The following is a 6816-nucleotide window of genomic DNA, read 5'->3' as shown; positions in this document are numbered from 1 at the left end:
TCCCCAGTAGAAGAGTATCATCTGCAAATTGTTGATGAGTTACTAGATCAACATTGCTCGTTATTATAATCCCTTCTATGTTACTAAGCTCTTGCGATTTCTAAATGGTCCTACCTAGACCTTCTGCCATGATAATATAGAGAAAGGGGGATATAGGGTCCCCTTGTCTCAAACCTCGAGAACTAGCAAAACAGCATTGTGGGGAACCATTAACCAAAATTGAGAATTGGGGAGTTGAGATGTATTCGAATATCAAGTTGATCCAACTTTTGTTGAAGCCAAATGCTGCCATGTATTTGCATAGGAACCTCCAGTCCACTTTATCGTATGCCTTTTTGATATCTAGCTTGATGAACATAGATGGTCTAGAATTGGAATGAGAGGAGTGGATTGCCTCGTGAGTGAGAATAACCCCATCCAAGATAGATCTTCTAGGGACAAAACCATATTTTTCTTCTGAGATGATAATTTGACAGAGGGGTTTGAGTCTATTAGCTAGTGCTTTTGTGAAGATTTTGTAGAGTGTATGGCAGAGGGCGATCAGTGTAAACTCGTCCGAGGTGTCAACAAAGGATTTTTTTGGGATGAAGGCAATGAAGGTGTTTTTGATCTCTCAGAGGATCCTACCTAATTTTCTAGCACCTTCGAGAGCATCCACTAATTCCAGTCCCAAAAAATGCCAGCATGAGTGAAAAAAGGCAGTTGGGAAGCCGTTCGACCCAGGAGCTTTTTTTGAGTGCAGTTCTTTTACTGGTTTCTCAGTTCATCTATTGTTAAGCTTTGATTAAGAGTCATATTATGTTCTTTAGAAATTAGTTTAGGAATATTCTAGAGAATAATTTCCTAGGAAGTCAGATTGGAGGATTCTGAGTTGAGAAGGGATTGGAAAAAATTAATAGTGTGTTTGGCTACTCCTTCAGGATCTTCTACTAGGTGGCCATTATCATCAATGATTTTGTTTATTTTTTTCTGCTCCTTCTAGCTTTAGTACTAGCGTGAAAAAAAGTAGTGTTACTATCCCCATCAGCTAACCAAGTATCTCGAGATTTTTGTTTCCAAAATGTTTCCTCTTTTGACAAAATATCTTCATATTTTTTCATAAGCATTTTTCCTTTCAAGTATCATTCTTGGTCCATCCCAGAGTTGATCACAGATTCACTTAACTCATTTAGTTCTAATTCAATTTTGGCCTTGCCTTAAAAAAAATTTCCAATTTTTTCTCTATTCCATGCGAGGAGAGCTTATTTGATCATTTTAAGCTTAGATACAAAGCAGAAAAGTTTGGATCCAGATACTTTGAATGACGACCACCACTTTTCTATCATGCAAATGAAATTTTCTTCTTTTAGCCAAATGAGCTCAAATTTGAAAGGATTTTTTAGTGGCTTGAGGTATTCAGCTATAGATAATTTGATCGAGAAGTGATCAGACCTTGAGAAAGGGAGGATGGATGGCTTGACTGAGATATTGTTGAGGGTGCCAAAGTTATCCTTAATAAGGAACCTGTCTAATCTTTCTGCTATCATGCTAAACCTAGATTTTCTGTTGGTCCAAGTAAAGACACCATTGTCTGTATGAATGTCCATGAGGTTATTCTGGAAGGTCCATTCTCTAAAATCTACTAAGGATTGAGGTTCTCTAGACTAGCCACCTAATTTCTCAGCTAGGCAGCTTATGGCATTAAAATCACCATCTATTGTGAAATCTCTGATCTTATTCCTACTCATGAAGGAGGAGAGTTCCTCCCAGACTGCTCATTTTAAGTCATTTGGGGTAGGACCATAGACATTAATTAGATTAAATCTTAGGTTATTGTTGATACATTTGATGTCTAGTCCCATCCAAAACCTGTTGGTCTCTATAATTTCTAAAAAGATGCGGCTTGGGTCCCATATAATACCTAAACCTCCAAAAGCCCCAATCGTAGGGATACCTAACCAGTTGTACTTTCCTAAATGTTTCCCAAAAGATTCCCTTGCAAGAATATCAAGCTTGGTTTCCTAAATAATAGTAATTTCAGCTTTGACCTTAAAGATGCAATGCTTGAGGATGCACTGCTTGTTGGGGGCGTTGATACCCCTAACATTCCATGATAATAACTTCAGGGTGACATGGGAGGGAACTTCCCCCTCCCTACATTGAAAATGTTTGTAAGCTTGGTTTGGTCCAGAGCCTTCCCATCCAGTAATCTTAACTACGAATTTGATCTTCTCCCTCTCCTCTTCTGGGAGGATCCACAATCTGGTTTATTCCTACCTTCCATGTTAAGGGCTAAACCTAACGAGATGGCTTCCACAGGGTTTTCCTCACTATGAGCGGGGGAGGCCTCTCCAGGGATCTCTATCTTAGAAGATAGCCAAGGAGAAGGAGGAGGGAAAGAGGAGTTGAATACTAAGTCTAACTAAACCTCATTGTGATTACAGTCCTTTGAGCCTCCTGCATCTAGGACATGTTCTAAATCTTTGAGATCATCGTCTTCAGCCAAACTACATTCCACAATCTCTATCTGCTCAACTATATCTGCTTTCAAGGAGTTGGTGAATTCAAGTAGGTTTCTTAAGGCTTCTCTATTCAAAGAGATAGAATCCTTGTCCAATTTTTTGTTGACCTAGACTACCTTGGGGAATTGTTGTATAACAGGGGGAGAAGGGCTTGAAATTCAACTGACCAAAGGGGCATGAGATGGATCTGAGATATGATTCTTGAGAGGGGAATTATGTTATATTATGTCAGATGAAGTATATGGTGGGATATTGGATTTCTTGGTTACCGGGGCTAAAGTTTGAGAAGGTGTGCTAGAGGTAGGCAAATCTGCCCTGGTTTTATTGAGAGAGGTCAAGCCTACTATGGTTGCAGTTATAGGAGAGATGGGATGAGTCTCGGGACCTGAGGATGGCTGGCTGTTGTCGATATGCTTTTTTCTTTCAACAGAAATGGGATTGAATTTTGTTTCTTCGATAGAATTTCTCTTATGATAGATAAACAATTTTGAAGTGTGAATGATGTCATCATAGATTGAAGGGGTGATCTCCCACTTCCCTGCTAAGGAAATTAGATTGAGAGGGCTCAATTTAGGGTTAGTGGTTTTGAGGTTGATTAATATTTTTGTATCTCTCTCAAAGTTCCTATCCCGAATACTTGTAAAAGCCAGGTATTTCCCTATCCCTTCCGCAATTGATTATATTATTTCTGGAGAATGAAATTCAGCTGGAAGAGGGCCGATATTGACCCAATATAAGGAGCTTTTAAAGGGAAAAGTTTTAGGGTTAAAGTTGGGAATCCAATCAATGCAATAAAAAATACAGCCATTAAGCAATTTCTCTTTGCTTCTAAGAAGGTCCTTCTTTACACTTGAATTAATGCATGTTATTAAAATGCATTGAGAGCCCAAATTGAAGATACTTACTAGTTTATAGAATTTTGACTCCCACCAACCTTTAACTTCATCAAAAGAATGATAGGGCACCCTCCATTTGGCAATGAAGTTATTTCTCTGATGAAAAATGATATTCTTCTCAAGAGAATTTGATTCCACCTTGATCATATGATTTTGACCTTTAGGGTTCGAAGTAGGCAATTGTGACCCATCTTTTCTCTTCACAGGGTGAGGGAGGGGTGCTCTTCTATTATTATTTTTCCATGAAAAGTCCCATAAAGAAGGATTTTCCTTAAGCCACCAGTGGTTTAGAACCTTTCTAAACTCTTTGGCTTGACCAACCGATTTGTTGAGATGGACTTCGGGAGGAGGGAAGGAGAGGGGAAAATAGGCATATTTGGTGCCCCCAAGCAGCAGCCAGGAGGATAGAGCATAGTAGGTCGTAGCTCCTGAGGGTAGCGGTTTAGGGTTTGGCAGACTGTTATGAGCAATCCTATGGCGTCTGGACTTTCTGCTTTCCACCACCTGCTAGGTTCCATCTTCTTCACTCAGAGACTACTTGCATTTAGGGGGAGAGAAGATAGTGAGCCACATGATTTGTAAAATTGAAGCATTCACAAAAAGCCGTAAATTCATAGGATTGATTGAACATCATGACAAACAAGGTAATCTGCAATAAAAAAATATAACGCAAATATGTATATATAAATCAAGCTATAAGATGTCAAATCTGTCTAAGGGTATATATTTAAATATAATAAAAAATGTCAAAGTTGTCTAAGAGTTTCCAACTCTTTCAAAATATTCAAAGTACTACATAAAACAATAAGAAACATGATAAACATATTCAACTATATCATTTTCTGCAAATATTTTAATGGCCACCTTGCGAAGGCTCCTTCTTTCTCTTTCAAATGGATGACTCCATCTATTTTGTCTTCATAAAGAAGAGGTATGTTACTTGTGACCATAAAATGTTCACATTTGCGTCGCCTGTTCCTCTTAAGTTTACTCCATGTAGAATAGATAGGGATTGAATCCTCCCAATGCCAACAACAACACTATCAAATGGATCCAACAACCTAAATTTATCACCTTCATTGAATTTATCAGTGCGTTTCTATAAAAAGAAAAATAACACGTTATTAATACATATGTAATGATTACCCTTATTTGCATAATAAAACAACCAATAATTTAATAGTACACGTGTTAAAATAACTACAAAAAGAATTTTTTTTAAAATTGCAATGATTCTATAGCTGAAAAAAATACATCTAGCAGACCAAAGTTATGAATTCATTGTAATAGTCATAAGAAATCCTGTAATGTTAGTAAAAGTAGTTTTCTGCACACATTGTCTTATATTATTCTACATAACAGTTTGATTATAGACATTCTTTTGTGTCGTAGACTTAGTTCCAGGTTTGGAAACCTATTGGGTTGGATAGAGGCATGATTCCACTTCATTTTGGCTTTCAAATCACCTAATTCCATTAAGTATTGGTTGAGATATTCACATTTTAGTGGAAGGTTGTCAAAGCTCTAATTAGGCTAACTCGAGAGGTGTTAAAATGTAATTAGAAAAGCCTTTCAGTGAAAGAGAGATGTCGAGGAAATAAAAAAGGTACCTAGCGACACTAAAGTTTCATCGAAAACCCAACATCGATGAAAATAACAATGGTCTTTTTGAAGCAAACATTTTCGATGAAAAGATGATGTCGGAAGAATCGAATGAACTCTTGGCGAAGGTAAAGTTTCATCAAAATATGTATTATGATGGAATCATGCCAAATTTTAGTGAAAGGAACTCGTCGATAAAACAAGGGTTTTGATGAATGGGATAAACAACTTGTTGAAGCAGCATGTTCCATTGAAATGAAAATAAAGCGAGACAAGCACATCAGATTCACCCTCAAAGTATCTATCGAAAGACAGAGTTCCATCGAAGTATCCAATTCAATGAAAATGGGCTTGGTCTCATAGAGATGGTCTCATCGATGAAAAGGACATGTCAGTAAAATCCCAGAAGTATCTGCTGAAGCACAAGACTCATCGAAGTGGATATGAAGTGGGGCCCTCTCGCTAGAGTCACGGATCGAGGAAATGGAATGAGATCTCATTGAAGTAAAAGGGGTTTCGATGAAAACAAATTTTTGAGTAAACCATTAGAGTGCATGGAGAAATGGGACCTTTCATTGAAAATCCAATATCGATGAATTCAATGGATAACTCATCGAAATATGGTTGTTGATAGAAAATGATATCGATAAAAGGTGAAAACACTTGAGTGAAAAGAGAGTTTCATCGAAACAAAATAAATAGTGTTGGGTCTATACTATAGATGGGCATTGATGAAGCTAGGGCATCAAAGAACATGAAAAGAAAGTCATTGAAGGGGTATGTTTCATCGAAATAAGAGTGGACTTTAGGAAATGTGGCATGCTCATGCATCGAAAGGCAGAAATCAGCAAAAAAGCATAATCAATCCGCTGGGAAATATTACACGAATCCAAATGAGTCACATCATCATAAATTCAAAACAAATTTCTTAATGACTGGTGTAGTACTAGAAGTAATCAAACTAATTGGATACCAAAATTGTTTAGGCGGATAAATTCATCAAGGAAAGAAGGAACTAGTGCAGCAGGGTTCACATAATTTTTCATGGAAAGAAGTAAAAACTGTAAGTGCTTCTTAGATTTTCTTGTCTTCTTTTGAATTGAACATAAAGATGGAAGCTTCTTCATCTAGTAAAGCTAAAACAAAGAAGAACAAAGAGCCTCACCCTCCTAAAACCAAAGAAGAAAATCCAAAACGACATAAAAAGGAGAGTTGGCCTTAGACCAGGACCTAATAGACCAGTTCCCTCTCTCAAGTCATCGGTCTAGAAAGATTAAGAACGATGATGAGGGATTGGAAGATAGATTTGAAAACATAGGGGACATTTGGATAGAGTTTCGAGGGCATGAATTGTTCATTTTCAGCTATGCTAGTTTAGGTTTGTAGTAGAACCAGTGTGTAATATTTGGAAGCTGAATCTAGGAAGACTTCTCGTTCCCAATGTCTTTGTGAATGTAGAGCTGATAAAAACATTGGTAGAAAGGTATGACCCACAAATGCAAACCATTTGCGACTATAAAGGGAACCACTTGTTGCCGATTAGTAAAGAGTACATTGAGAATTTTTTCAATCTGGAATGGGGGAATGAGGATGAATTTGACACCAAAAAGTTGGTGGATGAGTATTTAAAAATGGAGAGAACATATAAACGATGGAGACTCCACCACATAGACCAAAGACCGAAGGAGCTGTGACTTTGTTTGCAGATACTAACAAAGTCCCATTTGATGTTAACTTGTTTTCTCCCTACTTTAAGTTCACCTATTATTATACTTCAAAAGTGTTGGGCATGGAAGCCTCCCCATTAATGGACATTG

This window comes from Cryptomeria japonica, chromosome 6, assembly GCF_030272615.1.
Source record: "Cryptomeria japonica chromosome 6, Sugi_1.0, whole genome shotgun sequence".
Lineage (NCBI taxonomy): Eukaryota > Viridiplantae > Streptophyta > Pinopsida > Cupressales > Cupressaceae > Cryptomeria > Cryptomeria japonica.
This window is presented reverse-complemented; position numbering follows the sequence as displayed.